The sequence below is a fragment of the Suncus etruscus genome, chromosome 7 (assembly GCF_024139225.1).
Source record: "Suncus etruscus isolate mSunEtr1 chromosome 7, mSunEtr1.pri.cur, whole genome shotgun sequence".
Classification (NCBI taxonomy): domain Eukaryota; kingdom Metazoa; phylum Chordata; class Mammalia; order Eulipotyphla; family Soricidae; genus Suncus; species Suncus etruscus.
The window spans coordinates 77,755,196-77,780,417 of NC_064854.1; positions in this window are offsets into that span (position 1 = coordinate 77,755,196).

Consider the following 25,222-nt stretch of genomic DNA (forward strand, 5'->3'; position numbering starts at 1 on the left):
TAAAACCACATAACAAATGTTTGAAAGATATAAGGCAGTCCCTTAGAATCTGGGCCTGAGAAACACCATTTTCCATCTATATAAAAGTTCTAAGTATAAATACTGTAAGTTGGATGAAGTATTCAGTTGGTCAGGAAAAAATGTGTTCTCACTCCTCCAATCATTTAAAGAACATTTAAATCCAAATGCCTTATCCTAGAGCCTGCTGTTTATGTAAAGAAAGAAACAAGAACCTATAAAAAGAGTTGTTCATGCCATACACCCCAGCAAGACTTACTACATAAACTAATTACAGAATTACTTTCCCCTCAAATTCTAAACTATTGCTCTGGAGTGTGTGTATGTGTGTGTGTGTGGGGGGCACACTAATAAGGTAATCTTCATATATTTCTCCCTGTTTTCTCACACCCAAACTGGGAAGGTCAATTTTGCTAATAACATTCTTCTACTCTTCTTGATTGTAAAAATCTTCCATTTGATGGCAGAAACTTTCTGTTTGTTGTGTAATTCTTGAAAACTTGAATATAGACAATCAGTTCTCTCTTTTGTCAGATTGCTTAAAAAAAAAAAAAAAAACCTCCTAACCTGTTTTTGAGCATTCTGTCATCTTTCTTTTTTTTTTTTTTTAATTTTTTTTTATTTAAACACCTTGATTACATACATGATTGTGTTTGGGTTTCAGTCATAAAAGGAACACCACCCATCACCAGTGCAACATTCCCATCACCCAAGTCCCAAATCTCCCTCCTCCCCACCCAACCCCCGCCTGTACCCTAAACAGGCTCTACATTTCCCTCATACATTCTCAATATTAGGACAGTTCAAAATGTAGTTATTTCTCTAACTAAACTCATCACTCTTTGTGGTGAGCTTCCTGAGGTGAGCTGGAACTTCCAGCTCTTTTCTCTTTTGTGTCTGAAAATTATTATTACAAGGGTGTCTTTCATTTTTCTTAAAACCCATAGATGAGTGAGACCATTCTGCGTTTTTCTCTCTCTCTCTCTGACTTATTTCACTCAGCATAATAGATTCCATGTACATCCATGTATAGGAAAATTTCATGACTTCATCTCTCCTGACAGCTGCATAATATTCCATTGTGTATATGTACCACAGTTTCTTTAGCCATTCGTCTGTTGAAGGGCATCTTGGTTGTTTCCAGAGTCTTGCTATGGTAAATAGAGCTGCAATGAATATAGGTGTAAGGAAGGGGTTTTTGTATTGTATTTTTGTGTTCCTAGGGTATATTCCTAGGAGTGGTATAGCTGGATCATATGGGAGCTCGATTTCCAGTTTTTGGAGGAATCTCCATATCGCTTTCCATAAAGGTTGAACTAGACAGCATTCCCACCAGCAGTGGATAAGAGTTCCTTTCTCTCCACATCCCCGCCAACACTGTTTATTCTCATTCTTTGTGATGTGTGCCATTCTCTGGGGTGTGAGGTTGTATCTCATCGTTGTTTTGATTTGCATCTCCCTGATGATTAGTGATGTGGAACATTTTTTCATGTGTCTTTTGGCCATGCGTATTTCTTCTTTGTCAAAGTGTCTATTCATTTCTTCTCCCCATTTTTTGATGGGGTTAGATGTTTTTTTCTTGTAAAGTTCTGTCAGTGCCTTGTATATTTTGGAGATTAGCCCCTTATCTGATGGGTATTGGGTGAATAGTTTCTCCCACTCAGTGGGTGGCTCTTGTATCCTGGGCACTATTTCCTTTGAGGTGCAGAAGCTTCTCAGCTTAATATATTCCCATCTGTTAATCTCTGCTTTCACTTGCTTGGAGAGTGCAGTTTCCTCCTTGAAGATGCCTGTAATGTCCTGGAGTGTTTTGCCTATGTGCTGTTCTATATATCTTATGGTTTTGGGGCTGATATCGAGGTCTTTAATCCATTTGGATTTTACCTTTGTACATGATGTTAGCTGGGGGTCTAAGTTTAATTTTTTGCAAGTGGCTATCCAATTGTGCCAACACCACTTGTTGAAGAGGCTTTCCCTGCTCCATTTAGGATTTCCTGCTCCTTTATCAAAAATTAGATGGTTGTATCTCTGGGGAACATTTTCTGAGTATTCAAGCCTATTCCACTGATCTGAGGACCTATCCTTATTCCACTACCATGCTGTTTTGATAACTGTTGCTTTGTAGTACAGTTTAAAGTTGGGAAAAGTAATTCCTCCCATATTCTTTTTCCCAATGATTGCTTTAGCTATTCGAGGGTGTTTATTGTTCCAAATGAATTTCAAAAGTGTCTGATCCACTTCTTTGAAGAATGTCATGGGTATCTTGAGAGGGATGGCATTAAATCTGTATAATGCCTTGGGGAGTATTGACATTTTGATGATGTTAATCCTGCCAATCCATGAGCAGGGTATGTGTTTCCATTTCCGTGTGTCCTCTCTTATTTCTTGGAGCAGAGTTTTATAGTTTTCTTTGTATAGGTCCTTCACATATTTAGTCAAGTTGATTCCAAGATATTTGAGTTTGTGTGGTACTATTGTGAATGGGGTTGTTTTCTTAATGTCCATTTCATCCTTATTACTATTGGTATATAGAAAGGCCATTGATTTTTGTGTGTTAATTTTGTAGCCTGCCACCTTGCTATATGAGTCTATTGTTTCTAGAAGCTTTTTGATAGAGTCTTTAGGGTTTTCTAAGTAGAGTATCATGTCATCTGCAAACAGTGAGAGCTTGACTTCTTCCTTTCCTATCTGGATTCCCTTGATATCCTTTTCTTGCCTAATCGCTATAGCAAGTACTTCCAGTGCTATGTTGAATAGGAGTGGTGAGAGAGGACAGCCTTGTCTTGTGCCAGAATTTAGAGGGAAGGCTTTCAGTTTTTCTCCATTGAGGATAATATTTGCCACTGGCTTGTGGTAGATGGCCTTCACTATATTGAGAAAGGTTCCCTCCATTCCCATCTTGCTGAGAGTTTTGATCAAGAATGGGTGTTGGACCTTATCAAATGCTTTCTCTGCATCTATTGATATGATCATGTGGTTTTTATTTTTCTTGTTATTGATGTTGTGTATTATGTTGATAGATTTACGGATGTTAAACCAGCCTTGCATTCCTGGGATGAAACCTACTTGATTGTAGTCGATGATCTTCTTAACGAGGCATTGAATCCTATTTGCCAGGATTTTGTTGAGGATCTTTGCATCTGCATTCATCAGTGATATTGGTCTGTAATTTTCTTTTTTGGTAGCGTCTCTGTCTGGTTTAGGTATCAAGGTGATGTTGGCTTCATAAAAGCTATTTGGAAGTGTTTCTGTTTGTTCAATTTCATGAAAGAGTCTTGCCAAGATTGGCAGTAGTTTCTCTTGGAAAGTTTGATAGAATTCATTAGTGAATCCATCTGGACCTGGGCTTTTGTTTTTCGGCAGACATTTGATTACTGTTTTAATTTCATCAATGGTGACGGGGGTGTTTAGATATGCTACATCCTCTTCCTTCAACCGTGGAAGATTATAAGAGTCCAAGAATTTATCCATTTCTTCCAGGTTCTCATTTTTAGTGGCGTAGAGTTTTTCAAAGTAGTTTCTGATTACCCTTTGAATCTCTGTCATATCAGTAGTGATCTCTCCTTTTTCATTCCTGATACGAGTTATCAAGTTTCTCTCTCTCTCTTTCTTTGTTAGGTTTGCCAGTGGTCTATCAATCTTGTTTATTTTTTCAAAGAACCAACTTCTGCTTTTGTCGATCTTTCGGATTGTTTTTTGAGTTTCCACTTCGTTGATTTCTGCTCTCAGCTTTGTTATTTCCTTCTGTCTTCCTATTCTTGGGTCCTTTTGTTGAGCATTTTCTAGTTCTATTAGCTGTGTCATTAAGCTACTCAGGTAAGCTCCTTCTTCCTTCCTGATGTGTGCTTGCAAAGCTATAAATTTTCCTCTCAGTACTGCTTTTCCTGTGTCCCATAAGTTCTGAGAGTTTGTGTCTTGATTGTCATTTGTTTCCAGGAACCTTTTTATTTCCTCCTTGATTTCATCTCGGACCCACTGGTTATTGAGCATGAGGCTGTTTAACTTCCAGGTGTTAAAGTGTTTCTTCTGAGTCCCTTTGGAGTTCACAAATAATTTCAGAGCCTTGTGGTCAGCGAAGGTAGTCTGCAAAATTTCTATCCTCTTGATCTTATGGAGGTATGTTTTATGTGCCAGCATGTAGTCTATCCTGGAGAATGTCCCATGTACATTGGAGAAGAATGTGTATCCAGGTTTCTGGGGATGGAGTGTCCTATATATATCCACTAGGCCTCTTTCTTCCATTTCTCTCCTCAGGTCTAGTATATTCTTGTTGGGTTTCAGTCTGGTTGACCTGTCCAGTGTTGACAAAGCCGTGTTAAGGTCCCCCACAATTATTGTGTTGTTGTTGATATTATTTTTCAGATTTGTCAACAGTTGTATTAAATATTTTGCTGGCCCCTCATTCGGTGCATATATGTTTAGGAGAGTGAATTCTTCCTGCTCTACGTACCCCTTGATTAATATAAAATGTCCGTCTTTGTCCCTTACAACCTTCCTGAGTATAAAGTTTGCATTATCTGATATTAGTATGGCCACTCCAGCTTTTTTATGGGTGTTGTTTGCTTGGATACCTTTTCTCCAGCCTTTTATTTTGAGTCTATGTTTGTTCTGACTATTCAGGTGCGTTTCTTGTAGGCAGCAGAAGGTTGGATTGAGTTTTTTGATCCATTTAGCCACTCTGTGTCTCTTAACTGGTGCATTTAGTCCATTGACGTTGAGAGAAAGAATTGTCCTGGGATTTAATGCCATCTTTATTTCAAAATTTGGTGTGTCTTTTGGGTAGTCTTGTCTTAGATTAGGTCTTTCAGTTTTTCTCTTAAGACTGGTTTTGTGTCTGTGAAGTTTCTGAGCTGTTTTTTGTCTGTGAAACCATGTATTCTTCCATCAAACTGGAAAGTGAGTTTTGCTGGGTATAGTATTCTGGGTGAAGCATTCATTTCATTCAGTCTTGTCACAATATCCCACCACTGCTTTCTGGCATTGAGCGTTTCTGGTGACAGGTCTGCTGTAAATCTCAGGGAAGCTTGCTTGAACATGATTTCCCCTTTTGATCTTGCTGTTTTCAGAATTCTGTCTCTATCTGTGGGATTTGTCATTGTGACTAGGATGTGTCTTGGGGTGGTTTTTCTGGGGTCTCTTTTGGTTGGTACTCTTCGGGCATGCAGGATTTGATCACATATATTCTTTAGCTCTGGAAGTTTCTCTTTAATGATGTTCTTGACCATTGATTCTTCCTGGAAATTTTCTTCCTGGGTCTCTGGGACTCCAATGATTCTTAAGTTGTTTCTGTTGATCTTATCATAGACTTCTATTTTCATCTGTTCCCATTCTTTGACTAATTTTTCCATTGTCTGCTCATTTGCTTTAAGTTTTTTGTCCAATCTCTCCTGCTGTATGGAATTGTTATGTATCTCATCTTCCACAGCACCAAGTCTATTCTCAGCTTCTGATACCCTGTCCCAGAGCTTATCCATTTTGTCATTCACTTCGTTTACTGACTTTTTCAGTCCTGTTAGTTGACATGTTATTTCAGTTTGGAGTTTTGTCATTTCTGCCTTCATATTTTCTTGGTTCTTATTAGTGTTCTGTTCAACTCGATCCATGGTTTCTTGGAGTCTGTTGAGCACCTTCCATATTGCTAGTCTAAAGTCCTTATCTGAGAGATTGATTAGTTGTTCAGTCATTATCTGGTCCTCAGAATTGTCATCTTCATTCTCTATGTCTGATGCTGGCCTGCGTTGTTTCCCCATTGTCACACTTGTATTGTGGGTTTTTCTACGTGTTGTAGTGGTATTCATTGTCTATATGATGTAGGCAGCACACTCCTCTGGCTCCTCCCTTTCTGGATGGGCTGACTTGCCTCTAAGGGAGGGGAGTCCTCCGTGGATGAAGCCTCACACTGGGTCAAATCTTAGGCCCGAGCATGCAACAGAGAAGACAGTCCAGAGAGAAATGTTTGCTTCTGTGATATAGCGCCGTTCTTAGTGTGATTTTTCCTTCTTGTTGCAATGGAGTTCTTTCCTTAGAAAGAGTGCACGGCCGCGTAGCGAAGCGGAGCGGCCGTGCTCCTCTGAGCCTCTTTTTGCCCCACTCGCAAGAGTTTCACGCAAGAGGACAGTAGACAGACATAGACAGGTCACACTCACAGTCTTTCACAGCTGAGCCCCACTGGGCCGGTGTACTTTCGCGGATTTTCCCCGCCTGGTGTCACACACAGGGAGCCAGCTTTTGCAAAGGTTAGCCGGTTTTTATGCTCTGAAGTCCCTCCCAGAAAAAATCTCTGTCATCTTTCTTAAAAGAGAAATATTATCTACTCTTTAGAGGAACTCTTTAGCACTTTCATTAATAAAACTAAATATGCAGAAAAGACAAGCAACACTTTCAAATCAAAGTGTGTGCTGTTTTGTTTTATTAAGTATTGGAAATGGTTCACTTGATTGTTGATTAGAAATTGATTAGTAATTTGATGTTTTTCCTTCAAAGGTACCAGTCACAACTTTTTTTTAGCAGGAGTATTTGAGTCATGCCTTGCGGAATTCAGAGCTTAAATTACTATATCCAGTTTAAAATTCAGATTCAACTTTAAATATTGAAGTACGGAATTGTTTTCAGATTCTTGAGCTTGGCCTGCAGCATCTTCTCTAATTATTTCACATGTTTTGGAAACTTCTGATTTGTCACCCAAAAAGGAGAGAAGGTCTAAGCTAGAAATAGTTTTCATCTGATAACTGTCATCTCTTAACATTTTAATGTTTATATATCTTTTCTTTATCATTGCACAGGGTTTATCAAATGAGAGAGATGGAATGTTTGTACATATCTCCTGTGCACTAACATCATTCAACAGAAAGTCTGCTATAATAGGAAAGAAATGGCTATTTAATAGTTCTTTTATTTTTAATTCAGATCGCATACACTTTTACTGAATGTGGCCTCACAGTATGGAGTCTGATAATACAGCAATGATTTTAGGAAGCAATAATTGAATACTCCTCATTAAACTGGTTCATAAAAGAATCCTATTAAAACTAATACAAATAATAAACCTTAAAAATGCTGCTTTCAATTCCAAAGGATGGTGAAAGATGTGTTACAGTAATAGTCCTCTGTTCAAAGACTGATTTTGAAAATCTTGTGAGCTAAATTTCCTAAGACAAGGAGGCTTATCTTATTCGGAATGAAGACTGGAGGGAATATTTTAAGTGTAATCAAATTCAGTCTTTTTTTTATACTTAATCTTCTGCAAAAATTTATCCTTAATCCTAAAAGGTTATTCAGCTGAAACCAATTATCTTTAATCACTTAATTAATAGATAATGCTTACAAAAAAAAACAACAACAAAGAGCTGGACCTACAAGTCTTTTTTTGGGCAAATCCACCTACTCTGAGATGCTAATTTTACTAAATGAAACTTTGGCTAAACTGTGTTTGACTAACAACCATACATATATTCAATTCAGAAAATAAAATTGGAAAAGTGTTTTTAATTCTTTTATAAATCATAGAGGTGCTAAGGAAGGTCTCAAATGCACATGGCATATGACTAACACATCACCCTAGATATTACCACAGGCTCTGTGCTTCCCCCTGTCCAGTACTTCCCTTTTTACATTTGTCTTCACCCCTCTCCACAGTCTTCCAGTTGTACTGTGGCTTTACACTAGTCTCTAATTTCTCTTTATTATCTGTTATCTCTCAGTGTTTGTTTCCCTAAAGATTCCAACAACTTCATCCTCAGTCAACTTTCACATTTATTAGAATTTGGCCTCTGAAGGAGAATAAAATTCATATGGACAGACACTAAGGGTTAATAATTTGTCTCTCAGTTGCCCTTTATGTTAGCTAGCCAGTCACACTAAGAGCTGAGCAAAGGACACATAGTGAAGAGAACAGATACAGCTTTATTTTGGGTGGGAGAGGATGAAAGGGGCTGGGCCACACTGGGCAGCACTAGGATAACTCTGGCTCTATGCTCAGACATCACTCTTGCAGGCTCAGAGGATGTCAGAGAGCGAATCTGGTCTGTTCTAGATTGGCCGCATGCAAGGCAAATGCCCTACTGCTGTGCTATTACTCCAGACCCCAGATATAGTAGTTTTATTAAATTCAACACTGAAGGTCCACAAGTCAGAGACACTTATAGCCCTATACACACAATTTAGCTCCTGTGTTTAAGACACATATCCATATTCCTTCAAGGCACATATAAGCAAAACAGATGTTAGATTAAGTCATGCTTCTTGTTTATGAGTCCGTTCTTGTTACCCTCAGAGAACATGGGAAGTTTTCATAATCTCATTTCCTACACTGGGCAGCTTGATCCTTGATCTCTGTTTTGTTTTCTTAGGTTTAAGCCATAGCTGTGTAATGGTACCTCTCTGGTTCACATGTTATGGAAACCTGGAATGCTACATCTTACATGCTGGCTGTTCTAGTTAATGGCTGCTTGGTTCACTTGATCTGAAAAGTATAAGGGACCCATTAGTTGAGACTCTTTATTTTCCTGGAGCCATGTAGTGATTGTTCTCACCCAAACAAGGTGTATGTGTGTTTATTTTGAACAAACAAAAAATTGTAATGCTTGTAACATTTATTAGTGCTTATTTTAAAACTGACCCTACAAAAATTAAGAACTAAATTAAACAAAAGGCAGGTCCTCTGTCTGTGCCCCCAGGCTAAAGAAATCTGCCCCTGCTTAGTGAATACCAACTGTGAGAGATTGTGTCGCCTGTGCATGTTTTTGTACTGTCCTGTGTCCTGAACCTCTCCTGAGTGGCTGAGGACCCAGAAAAATCTCTCATAGCTACTCCGCTTCACTTCAAGGCTGTGTGATCTTTCTAACGAATGAATCCCACCACAACACGCAGAAAAAATCACACTATAAGTGTGACAATGGGGAAACCTCACAGGCAAACACCATGATAGATGATAGATCTGATGACACAAAAAATACAAAACTTCTGATCAACCAAAAGAAAAACACCCCAAGACACATCTTATCTGAGATGGTTCTCAGATAAGGAGTTTAGAATAAAAATATGGAGGATCCTCATGGAAATAAAAAAATATATACTTCTAGCTGAACAGAACACAAAGACAGAAATCAGAACACTCCAAACTGAAATAACAGATCTGAAAAATATCAGAGCTGAACTGAAAAACTCAATGGATAACCTTCCAGAAGGGTAACAACAGCCGAGAACAGAATCAGTGAACTGGAAGATCAAATGCAGAACAACTCCATACAGCAGAAGAAACTGGAAAAGAACCTTAAGGCAAATGATCATACAATGGAAAAAGTACTCAAAGAACGTGAACAGATAAAAATAGAAGTCTTTGATAAACTCAACAGAAACAACATAAGAATCCTCAGAGTCCCAGAGACCCAGGAAGGGGATCCACAGAAAAAATCAACAGTCAAAGACATCGTCGAAGAGAAACGTCCAGAGCTAAAGACTGCATGCAATCACATCCTGCATGCCCAAAGAGTACCAGCTAAAAGAGACCCAAAGAAAAACACCCCAGAATGAAGATGGCAGCTCCGATGACCCAAAAAGTGCCAATCACCTAATTAGCCTTTCATAGAAGGAGTTTAGAGAAGAAATATGGAGGATCATCATAGAAATTAAAGAAATCATAGATCAAGCTGAGTGAAACACAAATAATAATTGAGAAGGTATGATGATAGAAATCAGAAAACTCCAAACTAAAATAGCAAGTCTGAAAAACTCAGTAGACAAAATGGAAAGCCTCTCCAACAGAGTAACAGCTGCTGAGGCTAGAATGAATGAGCTGGAAAATGAGATGTATAACAACTTCATACACAGAAACACATTTAAAATCTCAGGATAGACACAGGATCTGAGTGAAAGGATGGAACACAATTATACAATCCACTGAAAACAAACAAAAAAATCTGGATAAGATAAGATCAATTTCAAGAAAATAATTAAAGACAAGGATGGACTCTACTTATAAATCAGGGGAACAATAGAAGAGGAAGTACTGACTCTAATCAACATAAGTGCACCAAATGTTGAGTCAGCAAAGTATGTAAGGCTTTTCCTCCTGATCAGGAGAGATCAGTGTGATCTGAACATATACACTCTGGCCATAGTCCTGCTGCACACAAACCACACAAACACTTCAGTCTATACCAGACAGTCCCAGGCAGACAAGGCCTAAATTTATATTTCCCTTAGACAACATATAGCTCAAAACCAAAAGAAAAACTCTACAAATTAGACTGCAACATCTCTACCATACTTGGATAATCTCATATACCTAGAATAAGTAAAACACATCTACCTCCAACCACCTCCTACACATTTAAATAGACCACTTTTTAAAAACCACTCTGAAACTCCAGCACCCCAACCACCCAATGCAAAGAATAATGAGGAAACTAAGGAAGACACTAGCAGCAGGAAATATCGAGAGAAATTCTAGCATATTTCCAAGTCATCCAAAATGCACAAACTTCAGAGATGAGGACCTAAAATTTTAATGTCTTAGCAATGAAATTCAAATAATCACTAACTGAAAAAAATGAAGAAATCCATTGACAAACAATTCATCCAACTCAAAGGACCCCATTAGAAGATGAGAGAGTCCATACAATGGAACTAAGGGAATTAAAAACATGCTTGCAAGCCACAGTAGCATAATTCCACACAGAGAATCACATAGTTGAACTTGAAAACAAAATGTGAGCCAGTAACAAGAAAGAAATCAATAAATGAGAGAAAATACATTGGAAGAAAATGTAAGATAGTTAATGAACAAAGACAAAAGAATCTACAACTTATAAGATACCAAAAGGGGAAGAAAAAGGGAAAGGGAAGAACAAATAGTGAGAGAAATAATAAAGAGAATTTTCCCACTCTCAGGAAAGAGACACCTGAACAAATCCAAGACGTGAAAAGAGTTCTGAATAAAATAAAAGTAGATCAATATTAAGGCATATAGTAATCCAAGTGGCAAAAAACAAAAAGATAAATTATTCAATGCAATAAGGGAGAAAAAAAACCATCAAGTACACAGGAAGGAACATACGAATCAAACCAGATCTCCCCTTTCAAACAATTCAGGCAAGAAGACGGTGGAATGACATATTTAAACTACTAAATGAAAGAAACTTCCAACCTAGAGTCCACTACCCAGCAAAAATCTCATTTACCTGGGGGGAGGACTAAAAACATTTTTAGACAAAAAGGAGCTAGCAATATTTGGGCTAACCAAACTGACTCTAAATAAACTATTCAGAAATAAATTACACAGCCCAAACGCCCAATTTTAACAGCACCCTCTAAAATATAGCAGCACAACAATCCTCTCTGTCAATAATCTACTTAAATATCAATGGACTAAACTCCTCCATTAAAAGACACAGAGTAGAGGTTTGGTTTAAAAAATAAAAAGCAGATATCTGCTTTTTGCAAGAAACACATCTAAAAAATCAGGATAGGGACTGGAGAGAAAACACAGTGGTACAGCATCTGCCTTGCATGCAGCCAGTTATTTTCAACAGGAGTTTAAATCTTGGGATCTCATATGGTCACCTGTGTCTGCCAGGAGCGATTTCTGAGTGAGTAACCCCTGAAATCTGCCGTGTGTGACCCAAAAACAAAAACATAATTATATGAGCCACTAAAAAAGAAAGAAAACCTTGAATAGGCATAATTATATCAGACCAAATCTTATTCAACCTCAAGAAAGTGCTCAAAACAAATATGAACACTGTTTATTCATCAGAGGAAGTTTAGACCAAGAACTACCAACTCTGATCAATGTTGGTGCACCAAATTTATAGCCAGCAAAATATATAAGGCTTTTGCTCATAAACCTAGAGAAACATGAGTGTAAAAGTAATAGTAATAGGAGACTTCAACACATCATTATCACCACTAGTCAGACCTACTAGGCAGAACATTAGCAAAGATAAAAGAGTCCTAATTGAGAAACTAGAAGAACTAGAACTAATAGACTTACACAGGGTCCTCCATCTCAGAAAATGAAATACACATTCTTCTCAAGTGTGCATGGAATCTTTTCTAGAAAGGACTATGACTTAGGACACAAATTTAACTTACATAAAGTCACATATATAAATTATACCAAGCATCGTATCAGACCAAAACACAACAGAGATCAAGATTGACTGTAAAAAGAAGATATAAAGAAAATTTAAGAGACTAAACAACATGCTTCTCAATAACAGCTGAAATACAGAGGAAATCAAGGAAGAAATAAAAAGATTCCTTGAGACTAATGGCAATAAAGAAACAAATTGCTAAAATTTATGGGAAACAGCAAACACAGTAATTAGGGGAAACTAATAGTAATAGAGGCAGGCATTAGGAAAGAGAAAAATGACAAAATCAATAGCTTAAAGGGACACCTTAAGTATCTGGAAAACCAGCAGTAAAGGAACTCAAATACAGTAGAAGAAAAGAAATATTAAATAGCAGAGCAGAAATAAACACCATAAAAACAAAGAAGCAATGCAAAAAAAATCAATGAGACCAGGAGCTAGTTTTCTTTTGTTTATTATAATATTTTATTTAAGCACCTTGATTATAGACAGGATTGTAGTTGGGTATCAGTTATATAAAGAAAACCTTCACCAGTGCAACATTACTGTCACCAATGTCTTCCGTCTTTCATCCCCCACCAACAGCCTGTACTTGAGACAGGCTTTCTACTTTTCTCACTCATTGACATTGTTATGATAGTTGTCAGTGTAGTTATTTCTCTAACTGCATTCACCACTTTTAGGTGAGCTTCATATTGTGTGTCTGTCCTTCAGGCCCTCATCTCTATTGTCTCTGGGCTTTATTACAATGATGTCTTTTATTTTTCTTAAAACCCATAGAGACTATGGTTTCTATCTCTCTCTCTCTCTATGACTTATTTCACTCAGCTTAATAGATTTCATGCATGACTTCATCTCTCCTGATGGCTGCATAGTATTCCATATTGTGTATATGTATTATACTTTCTTTAGCAACTCATCTGTTGATGGGCTTCTTGGTGGTTTTCAGAGTCTGGCTATTATAAATATTGCTGCAATAAATATGGGTATGAGAAAGCCATTTTTGGATTGTGCTTTTTTTTTGTTTGTTTGTTTCTAGGGTATATTCCTACGAGTGGCATAGCTGAATCATGTGGGTAGTTTTTATTTTTTAAGAATAAACAAGATAGAAAAACTGCTGGCAACTCACAAGAAAAAAGGAAAAACACTCAAATAAATCGAATCACAAATGAAAGGGGGTAGATTACTCAGAGCCTCAAGAAATACAACAATGAGGGCCTATTTTGAACAACTATACTGTTAATCTGGAGAACCCTGAACAAATGGACAGTTTCCTAAAATAATATCTCCCAAGACTTAATAAGGAGGAAGTTGAAAGCCTAAACAGGCAAATCTCATCTAAGAAAATTGAAACAGTAATTAAGAATCTTCCCAAGAATAATAGTCCAAGACAGGTGGTTTTACAAGTGAATACTATCAAACATTCAGAGAAGAATTGCTACCATATATCTAAAAGAGAGGAATCTTTACTAATTTCTTTTATGAGGCTAATATCACTTATTTCCAAAGTTGACAAAGATACCACAAAGAAAGAAACTACAAGTAATCTCACCAATGAATATGGATGCAAAAATCTTTAACAGAATATTAGCTAATAAAGTCCAATAAAACATCAAAAAGATTATTTATCATGTCCAACCACAGTATTCACAATCAATAGGTCTAAGTGCCTTAATTTTTAAGTGTAAAATAACTCTTAAACTTTCCTGTCCACAGTCATTCTTGGAGATAAAAGTTGGATACACTAACTTCACAATTTAGTGCTCTATCATATTAGACTCCAAATACAGACAATGTCTTGACAAAATACTCCAATTTATCCATTTTCCTTTTGATTATATCTGCTATAAGACATAATGCTTAAGCCCATAGAGACCATTGAAATAGGCAAATGCACACCATAGATTGTTGTTAGACTCTGTTCATTGAGTTTGTTTTTGCAAATTACTATTAACTTTAAGATTTTCTTTTTCTCTCTTCTTTCTCAACTCAAACTATGTTACTATTACATCATAATGCCCATGTTGGCAGTTTCCTTCCAGGAAAGAAATCTCAATGCATATAGGACATTATGAAAGATACCATATGGAGTAAACCCCTACTGTAGCGCTCATTACCGTATTGCATATTACTTTAGATATGAAAATTATATTTATTCTAAAATGCTCTATGCACAACCTAAACCCCAAAGCATCAGCTAGCAAAGTTGCTCCCACCATCAGTGAAGTGCCTAGAAATTGGAAAACCTTTCCTCCTTTTTCAAGTGTTCTGACCCCTCTCAAAAATCAGACCCCCAATTACAACCTATGAATAGATCTCTAATGTCTGTATATATGTGGGTGTGAGTGTGTATGTGGTGGACTCCTCAGTTTTTCTAACCTATATTGTGCATAGCCCCTGCCCATATTCTATATAGCCCCTGTTAAATACTATCCCTCCTACCCCCCACCCTCAAGCAATCATCACCCTACAAAACTTCTGTCTTCTCACTCCTTCAATCCTGATATGCTATCTCTCCCTATTTAACCCTCTTTATCCTCAGTCCTTAACTCCTCAGTAACCCAGAACTTCCCCCACTGCTAGCAGTCTAGGGGACAAAGGGTGGGGGTGTGGGATGCATGTTGGGAACTCTGATGGAGGGAAATGAACACTGGTGGTGGAACAGCCCTAATCCACTGTCACTATGTTACTAAAATACAACTGTGAAAAGCTTGTAAAAAATAAATAAAATAGGCTGGGGTAGTCAAACTAATAATAGATGACAAAGATTTAAGGCTCAAAATGACTATGCAGATAGAGAGGATTTCTTTTTCATAATAATCAAGGTACATTGAGAAAAGTTTACTCTCCTCGACATACATGCCCTCAATTAAGGCAGTAAAATACTTAAAACTCTAATAGACTTAAAGAAACACAATAATAGTAGGAGACTTCACCACACTGTCATCTATTGGTAGATACACAAGACTAAAATTCAAAAATAATATACTGGCTTTAAAGAAAAAAAATTGGAAGAGATGTACCTAGGGCATTTCATTTCCCAAAAGCTAGATACACATTCCTCTCCAGTGCAAATGGCACTTTTTCCAAGATAAATTACACTCAAGGCCACAAAACATAAAATCAAGAGACTAGAAAATATAACAACAATCTTCTAGGAACATGATGTGCTAAAATAGAAGTGAATTACAAAACAGAAACAGAAATAACTTTAACACCTGGAAATTATAAAGCTTATTACTGAAAAAACAGTGGGTCAAAGAGAAAATAAAGTAGGAAATTAAAAAACTCCTGGAAACAAATGAGAAGACACAAATTATCAGCAAAAGTGGCATTAGGAGGAAAGTATGTTACTCTGCAAGCATTCATCAGGAAGGAAGAAAGGAATTACATAAATAACTTAATGGCTCTCAAGCTTAAGAAATTGGAAAATGACTAACAACATGAGCTGAAAGCAGGCATAAGGAAGGACATAAAACAAAGCAGAAATTAATGAACAGAAAACCCAAAGAACAATCCAAAATATCACATAAAAGCAAAAATTGGTTCCTTAAAAATTTGATAAAAATCAGAAAGAAGGGGCCGGGCGGTGGCGCTGGAGGTAAGGTGCCTGCCTTGCCTGCGCTAACCTAGGACGGACCGTGGTTCGATCCCCCGGCGTCCCATATGGTCCCCCAAGCCAGGAGCGACTTCTGAGCGCATAGCCAGGAGTAACCCCTGAGCGTCACCGGGTGTGGCCCAAAAACCAAAAAAAAAAAAAAAATCAGAAAGAAAATGAGAGTCTTATTAAACCAAATCAATAATGGAAATGGGGATGTCACACAGCACAGAAACTCAAGGTATTATCAGAGAGTACTTCAAGAATATTTATGGCACAAAATGATAATCCCAGGCAAGACTTTTTCTTGTAGGTATTTGTCCCAAGCAAAATCAAAACAGATGAAGTTAAAGAGCAGAAGAAAGCAAAAACAAGTCTCTCTCTTTCTCTCTCTATATATAGATATATAATAGATATATAGATATATAATATATAACATATATATTAAAAATAAAAATGAGTTAAGAATAATTAAGAGAACAAAATGATGCAGGAGACCACCTTACATTTGGGGATTAAACCGGTTAAGAAATAGTGTTATAGAGGTCTTAATGTTATAAAGGAAATATAGGCTTCCCCATTGTCTTGAGATATTCTTGTGGAGGGTGGAATCCAGGGCACATTTTCATCACACACTCTGGTCTTGTTGAGCTGCAGAAATGATTTGTGGCAAAAAGGCTTAAATAGTGTTATTGCACTTGGGGTCCTTCTGGAGCTGAATCTGGTATCAAGCAACAATGCACATTTGGCGGGGAGTGAAAAGGAGGACCACAGAGCATGAGTCAGCAGGAGTGTTACTTATAGTTTCTTGCTGGGAAATGAGACGTGGGGCTCAGTGGGTTTCCCTTCGTTTGAGAGCTGAGTGATAGCTTATTGGGGCAGGAGGTCGGTCTTGATACTTAATGGGGTAAGAACTGAGGATACATATCGTTAATAAGGTGGGATATTGGATTGGGACTAGGTATAAAGGGATAGTAGGACTTCTGGAGGGGGAGGAGGAATAGTTTATGGAGGGACTATTATATACTATAGGTATGGATTGTTTACAATTTAGAGTTGGTTTTCATAGAGGAGTCCTCTCTTTTTGTACTCATGCCCACATAAAGACATACATTAGTGATCTATTCTTCAAGTTTTATTAGAGGTCTGACCCTAATAAAATGGGTCTGAGCTCTTAAGGTCTGGTTGAATTAAGATAAATAATTAGCTTAAGTATAGCTTAGGAAAGAGGGGATGGAAGAACAAAAGAAAAGAGAAAGGAGTAAAAAAAATAATATAGTAAAAATAAATTAAGAAAGAAAATTAAGTAAGTCAAACAAAAGAGGGTCAGTGCATCGGAATTAGGAGATTTTCCTAGTTTCTAGGCATTTCATCAATGATGGGGTTGGGCCTGGCTCAATAAAGATTTCAGGGTTAGGGCCCGGAGAGATAGCACAGCGGCGTTTGCCTTGCAAGCAGCCGATCCAGAACCAAAGGTGGTTGGTTCGAATCCCGGTGTCCCATATGGTCCCTCGTGCCTGCCAGGAGGTAGTTCTGAGCAGACAGCCAGGAGTAACCCCTGAGCACCGCGGAGTGTGGCCCAAAAACCAAAAAAAAAAAAAAAAAAAAAAAGATTTCAGGGTTAAATAATGACTGGAGCATTTTAGGATGCACATAGTTTTCGAGTCTCGAGTATTAAGCAATGTGGTAGTGAGGTCTACCTAAGTGGGAGGCTACCCTATGTAGTATTGTCTGCTACATCTTACATATTGGAGTCCCATTCCTAAAGAGAAACTATCAGTGTGGGTTTTATTTGACATAGATTAAATTGATGAGGAGGAGGAAGAAGAGGAAGAAGAAAGGGGAGAAGGAAAGACGTAGGGAGAAGAGAGGAGAGAAAGGAAATATGAATTTTCCCAAATGTGTTCAATGAGTATGTCCTGTAATATAAGTCTATGGTTCACAGCTGATTGTTTCAGTGATATGAATGGTCAAATGCTTCAGTTCCTAAGAGAGGACATAAACCAGAGAAAAAGGGTATATTGGGGTGTTTTAGCAAGACATTTTCATAATGTAAACTGAATATGGTATCTAGTACAACTTAGCACTGAGGTGTCAAATTAAAGTGTTCACACTTTACTTTGTATCCAAGAATACCTGTTGACAGAGAAGCTGAGAGGTTATTTTATACCTAGTAAAATTAAGGCACTAAAAATATTGTTAGGAAATTCTGCCGCTGGAGTCTCTTGCTTTCAATCATGTTCTTCACCAGTATCTGTATATGAGTGCCCTAAGACATTATTATAGGCCTTTGTAGTAAAAGGTTGATTACATACCTGTTTACTAAACCATTGTATCCATGGTTGCTGGTTTCTTTATGGTATAATGGATAGTCGAAGCTTTGTGTAGTTCCTCTTTCATTTGTTTTTGAACACTTCTCAGTAAACATTGACAAGAACAGTGCTTGGAGTTTATACCCTATTAGGCCATTGTATTTGTTCTTGGAATATTATATGTATATATAGTGTATATTCTAAGTACCTCATAAAAGTGCTTTTATTCTGTATTTTATCCTTTATCTTCTGGCTTACTTAATTTAACATAATATTTTGTAGATCCATCCACGTTGCTGCAAAATCCATGATTGTATTATATTTAACTGCTATGTAGTATTCCATTGTGTATAAATACCACATCTTCATGATACACTCATGTATTGTTGGGCATCGAGGTTGGTTCCAAATCTTGGTTATTGTATTCATTGCTGCAATAAGTAGTGGAGTGCACACATATTTTGGGAAGAATGTCCTTCCATCTTGGAAATAGACACTCAGGAAAGCAATTGCTGGGTCATATGGCAGCTCCATTTTGAGTTTACTGAGCACTCTCCACACTGTTTTCCAGAGGAGTTGGACCAGGAGGCATTCCCACCAGCAGTGGATGAGAGTTCCTTTCTTACCACATCCTCTCCAACAGAGATTTTTTTATGTGAGCCATCCTTTCTGGTGTAAGGTGGTATCTCATTGTTGTCTTGATTTGGATTTCCCTAATCATGAGAGAGGGTGAGCATGTTTTTCACCTGTCTGTTGGCCATTTTTGGTCTTCCTCAGAGAAGTGTCTATTCATTTCTTCTCCCATTTTTTTTATGGTTATTAGATTTTTTGGAGCTCTGATTTCTGAGTCCTTTGTATATCGTAGATGTGTTGAGTGTAAATTTTTTCCCCATTTTTCCCATTCCATTGTCTTCTAGTATTAATTAGGGTTTCTTTCTCTATGCAGAAACTTTTTAGTTTGATGTAGTCCCATTTATTTAGGTTTGATGTTACTATTCTTGTCATTGGAATTCTATCCTCAAAGACATTTTTGATATATAGGTCTTGGAGTGTTCTATCTATTTTTTCTTCAGTGAACTTTATAGATTCTGGTCTGATTTCAAGGTCTTTAATCCACTTTGAGTTGACTTTTGTGTAAGGTGTGAGGTATGGATCAATCTTTAGTTTCTTACAGGTGGTTATCCATTTGTTCCAACATCATTTGTTGAAGAGAATCTCTTTGTTCCATTTCAAATTCCTGGCTCATTTGTCAAATATCAGATTTCAGCCCTCCTTTGTCACCTGTGGCATGGGTCTGGGTTCCTTCTTCGAAATGCGACTCTAGGTGGGTATGATGGCTGTAGTTGCTGAGGTTTGGCCCCACCCTCAAGACTCCTCCCTCACTTTACCTGCCTGAAGGCATAGGTCGCCTCTGTCTTGCCCAATCTCAGCAAGGTTTCCCCTCTCCTTTCACTTGTCAGACGGTGTGGTGGAGGTCCAGGCCGTGTCAATTTCCCCCGCCCCCTTTACCTATCAGACAGCATGGTTCCCCTCTGATCACGCCTGTCCAGGCTCTGTAATGGTTGAGTGGTTGCCCAAGCTCTGCCTGTCAGGCCCAGTCAATTTCAGCTTCCTGCTCTACCTGTCTGACAGATTGGTTCCCGGCTGATCACTCCTGTCCCTGCCCAGTAATGTCGAGGGCTGCCTGTCTGGTCTGATCAATTTCACAATCCCAGTCTGTCTGTCAGACAGCATGGTTCTTTGCCACTTGCTCCTACCCCGCCAGAAATCTCAAATAGGTTTTGTGACACTAATATTATCATGACACCCAAATCAAAATAGAATTATAGGCTGATTTCTTTGATTAACACAGATACAAAGATTCTCAACAACAACAACACTGACAAATAGAAACCAACACCAAATGAAAAAGATCTTGGAAAGTCAAGAGGAACTACTGCCAATCTTGGCAAGACTCTTTCATGAAATTGAACAAACAGAAACACTTCCAAATAGCTTTTATGAAGCCAACATCACCTTGATACCTAAACCAGACAGAGACGCTACCAAAAAAGAAAATTACAGACCAATATCACTGATGAATGCAGATGCAAAGATCCTCAACAAAATCCTGGCAAATAGGATTCAATGCCTCATTAAGAAGATCATCCACTACGATCAAGTAGGTTTCATCCCAGGAATGCAAGGCTGGTTTAACATCCGTAAATCTATCAACATAATACACAACATCAATAACAAGAAAAATAAAAACCACATGATCATATCAATAGATGCAGAGAAAGCATTTGATAAGGTCCAACACCCATTCTTGATCAAAACTCTCAGCAAGATGGGAATGGAGGGAACCTTTCTCAATATAGTGAAGGCCATCTACCACAAGCCAGTGGCAAATATTATCCTCAATGGAGAAAAACTGAAAGCCTTCCCTCTAAATTCTGGCACAAGACAAGGCTGTCCTCTCTCACCACTCCTATTCAACATAGCACTGGAAGTACTTGCTATAGCGATTAGGCAAGAAAAGGATATCAAGGGAATCCAGATAGGAAAGGAAGAAGTCAAGCTCTCACTGTTTGCAGATGACATGATACTCTACTTAGAAAACCCTAAAGACTCTATCAAAAAGCTTCTAGAAACAATAGACTCATATAGCAAGGTGGCAGGCTACAAAATTAACACACAAAAATCAATGGCCTTTCTATACACCAACAGTAATAAAGAAGAAATGGACATTAAGAAAACAACCCCATTCACAATAGTACCACACAAACTCAAATATCTTGGAATCAACTTGACTAAATATGTGAAGGACCTATACAAAGAAAACTATAAAACTCTGCTCCAAGAAATAAGAGAGGACACACGGAAATGGAAACACATACCCTGCTCATGGATTGGCAGGATTAACATCATCAAAATGTCAATACTCCCCAAGGCATTATACAGATTTAATGCCATCCCTCTAAAGATACCCATGACATTCTTCAAAGAAGTGGATCAGACACTTTTGAAATTCATTTGGAACAATAAACACCCTCGAATAGCTAAAGCAATCATTGGGAAAAAGAATATGGGAGGAATTACTTTTCCCAACTTTAAACTGTACTACAAAGCAACAGTTATCAAAACAGCATGGTAGTGGAATAAGGATAGGTCCTCAGATCAGTGGAATAGGCTTGAATACTCAGAAAATGTTCCCCAGAGATACAACCATCTAATTTTTGATAAAGGAGCAGGAAATCCTAAATGGAGCAGGGAAAGCCTCTTCAACAAGTGGTGTTGGCACAATTGGATAGCCACTTGCAAAAAATTAAACTTAGACCCCCAGCTAACATCATGTACAAAGGTAAAATCCAAATGGATTAAAGACCTCGATATCAGCCCCAAAACCATAAGATATATAGAACAGCACATAGGCAAAACACTCCAGGACATTACAGGCATCTTCAAGGAGGAAACTGCACTCTCCAAGCAAGTGAAAGCAGAGATTAACAGATGGGAATATATTAAGCTGAGAAGCTTCTGCACCTCAAAGGAAATAGTGCCCAGGATACAAGAGCCACCCACTGAGTGGGAGAAACTATTCACCCAATACCCATCAGATAAGGGGCTAATCTCCAAAATATACAAGGCACTGACAGAACTTTACAAGAAAAAAACATCTAACCCCATCAAAAAATGGGGAGAAGAAATGAACAGACACTTTGACAAAGAAGAAATACGCATGGCCAAAAGACACATGAAAAAATGTTCCACATCACTAATCATCAGGGAGATGCAAATCAAAACAACGATGAGATACCACCTCACACCCCAGAGAATGGCACACATCACAAAGAATGAGAATAAACAGTGTTGGCGGGGATGTGGAGAGAAAGGAACTCTTATCCACTGCTGGTGGGAATGCTGTCTAGTTCAACCTTTATGGAAAGCGATATGGAGATTCCTCCAAAAACTGGAAATCGAGCTCCCATACGATCCAGCTATACCACTCCTAGGAATATACCCTAGGAACACAAAAATACAATACAAAAACCCCTTCCTTACACCTATATTCATTGCAGCTCTATTTACCATAGCAAGACTCTGGAAACAACCAAGATGCCCTTCAACAGACGAATGGCTAAAGAAACTGTGGTACATATACACAATGGAATATTATGCAGCTGTCAGGAGAGATGAAGTCATGAAATTTTCCTATACATGGATGTACATGGAATCTATTATGCTGAGTGAAATAAGTCAGAGAGAGAGAGAAAAACGCAGAATGGTCTCACTCATCTATGGGTTTTAAGAAAAATGAAAGACACCCTTGTAATAATAACTTTCAGACACAAAAGAGAAAAGAGCTGGAAGTTCCAGCTCACCTCAGGAAGCTCACCACAAAGAGTGATGAGTTTAGTTAGAGAAATAACTACATTTTGAACTGTCCTAATATTGAGAATGTATGAGGGAAATGTAGAGCCTGTTTAGGGTACAGGCGGGGGTTGGGTGGGGAGGAGGGTGATTTGGGACTTGGGTGATGGGAATGTTGCACTGGTGATGGGTGGTGTTCCTTTTATGACTGAAACCCAAACACAATCATGTATGTAATCAAGGTGTTTAAATAAAAAAATTAAAAAAAAAAATTACATAAAAAAAAAAAAAAAAAAAAAGAATAAAAAGAGTATCACAAAATACTAAATTTAAATAATAAAATAGGACAAACTCTTTGAAAACAAAGAAATAATAAAGAAAAAATAAGCTACCAAAAATTTAAATAACATGTTAAAGACATAATGACAAATGTACTTACAATAAAAAAAAAAAAAAAAAAAAAACAAAAAAAAAACAAATGAAAAAGATCATACTCATTAACAAGTAGATTAGGTATGGATGGTTTAACAAATGCAAGTCTACCAACATGATAAACCATATCAATAAAAAAACTAATATTATCATATCAATACATGCAGAGAATTCATCTAGTAAGAAATAGCATCTATTCATGACAAAATTGTTAACAAGATGGGAAATTAAGAAACTTTTCTTAATAAAGTCAAAGTTATTTACCACACAAGCCCACAGCAAACATTATTCTCAAGGGGGGGGAACAAAAAGCCTTTTTTCTAAGATCTGACACAAGACAAGGTAACCAATCTCACCACTCTATTTAATATAGTATAGAAAGTGCTTTACAAAGCAATTAGAAAAAAAATATATCAAGGACATTCAGAGAGGAAAGGAAAAAAATCTAGCTCTCACTATATGTAGCCAATAGAGTATACTTAGAAAACCCTAAAAAGCCCACAGAAAGCTTCTAGAAACAATATATCTCTACAGTAAAGTGTCAAGCTACAAAATTAACTCATAAAACCATGGTTCTTCTATATACAAATAATGTAAAAGAAGAAACATTAAAAAATATCATTCACAATTGTTTTTCAGAAAATAAATTACTTCACAACCAACTAATAAAGAAGTGAAATTAAACTACCCAACACTACTTTAAAAATAAGAGAGGACATGTGCAAATGAAACATACCACCTGCTCATAAATTGGGATGATTAACATCATTAATATGGTAATAATCTCCAAAGATGCACATGCTGAAATTTAATAGACCTTTATATTATAAGTTTATAAGTGTCTGTATTTGTGATTTATCTGTTTAAGTTGTTGCTATATTTAGTTCCAATGCCAGGCAATTTTGAGATGAACCACAAAATTACCTATTCTTTCTGGTGACTCAGGATTTAAAAATACTTGCTGAGGCATTTAATGTCTAAATCCTTACGAAGGATCATTTAAAATACTATTGTTATACACATCAGTTAAGGGGCTAATATCCAAAATATACAAGGTATTGACAGAACTCAACAAGAAAAAAAGACATCTAATCCCATCAAAAATGGGAAGAAGAAATAAAAATACACTGCCTCAAAGAAGAAATAAAATGGCCAATAGACACATGAAAAAATGCTCTACTACACTACTCATCAGGGAGATCAAATCAGCAGAACTATGAGGTACCACTTTACTCCACAGAGACTAGCACAAATCACAAAGAACAAGAACAATCAGGAATTCATATTCACTGCTGTTGGTAATTCTGTCTAGTCCAGTGTTTATGAAAAACAATGTGGAGATTCCTGAAAAATAGAGAAATTGAGTTCCCATATGATCCAGCTATACCACTCCTAGGGATATACCCTAGGAACACAAAAATACAATTTAAAAAAACCCTTCCTCGAACAACTTGATCTAAGAGCAAGTTGTCCTTCCTCATCAGCTATCGATAAAACAAAATCAGAAAACATGTCACTCTTTGATCTGTGCAAAAGCCAAGATCGCTATATACAGATGGCTGGTTGTTGCAACCAAGACTGGACAGTACGCATCCAGGGACCACCACCAACAACAACAGCAACAAAAAGTTCTAGCTTAGCTTTTGGTCTACGATCTGCTCAACAAACAAGATCTCAAATTTCAGAGGTCTGACTGAGACAACCAAATTGACCGGGTCTTCTGGAAACATAACAAAAGACTTTATCCCAGGCTCCATCCTAGGAGCAACATAATGACCAAGACCACCATCTACAGAAGATGGATTAAAACTACACTGAAGAAGCATAAAAGCTAGAACCACAAAGAAAGACTTCATAAGCTCCATTCCTTGAGCTGCACAATCACCAAGATCTCTAGATACAGAGATCTGATTTTACCATCCAAGACAAAGCAGAAGTCTTCCATACACCACAAAAGCAACAAGGGGAGAGTAAATGATCATGCAAGTCTATAGTTAATCCCATAACAGTATACTTCAGAGGTGGAGAAACCCTATATCTCCTAGGCCAAGGGAAGTCCCTCAGTATCCCCAATAGTCACACTGCCTATGCAGGGGGAAAAAGAAAAGGAAAAAAAGCACAAAACAATCATTTTTCCACATATTTATTTTTTTGAAGTCTTTATTTTGGTGTAGAGATTGAAGTTGATGTCTCCAATATTATTTTATTTTATTTTATTTTATTTTATCTTATCTTTCTCTTTCTTTTTACACTCAAGCATGATTTGATTTCAGAACCAAGACTATTGTGTGGTACTTGTCTTTATTGCTGTAGTGCTCACTGGTTATTTGATTTGATAATTCTTTCTGTATTGTTGTGGTGTTTCAATTATTTTTCACATCCTCTCTCAAACTGAGGTTGGAAGCCTCGAGGGA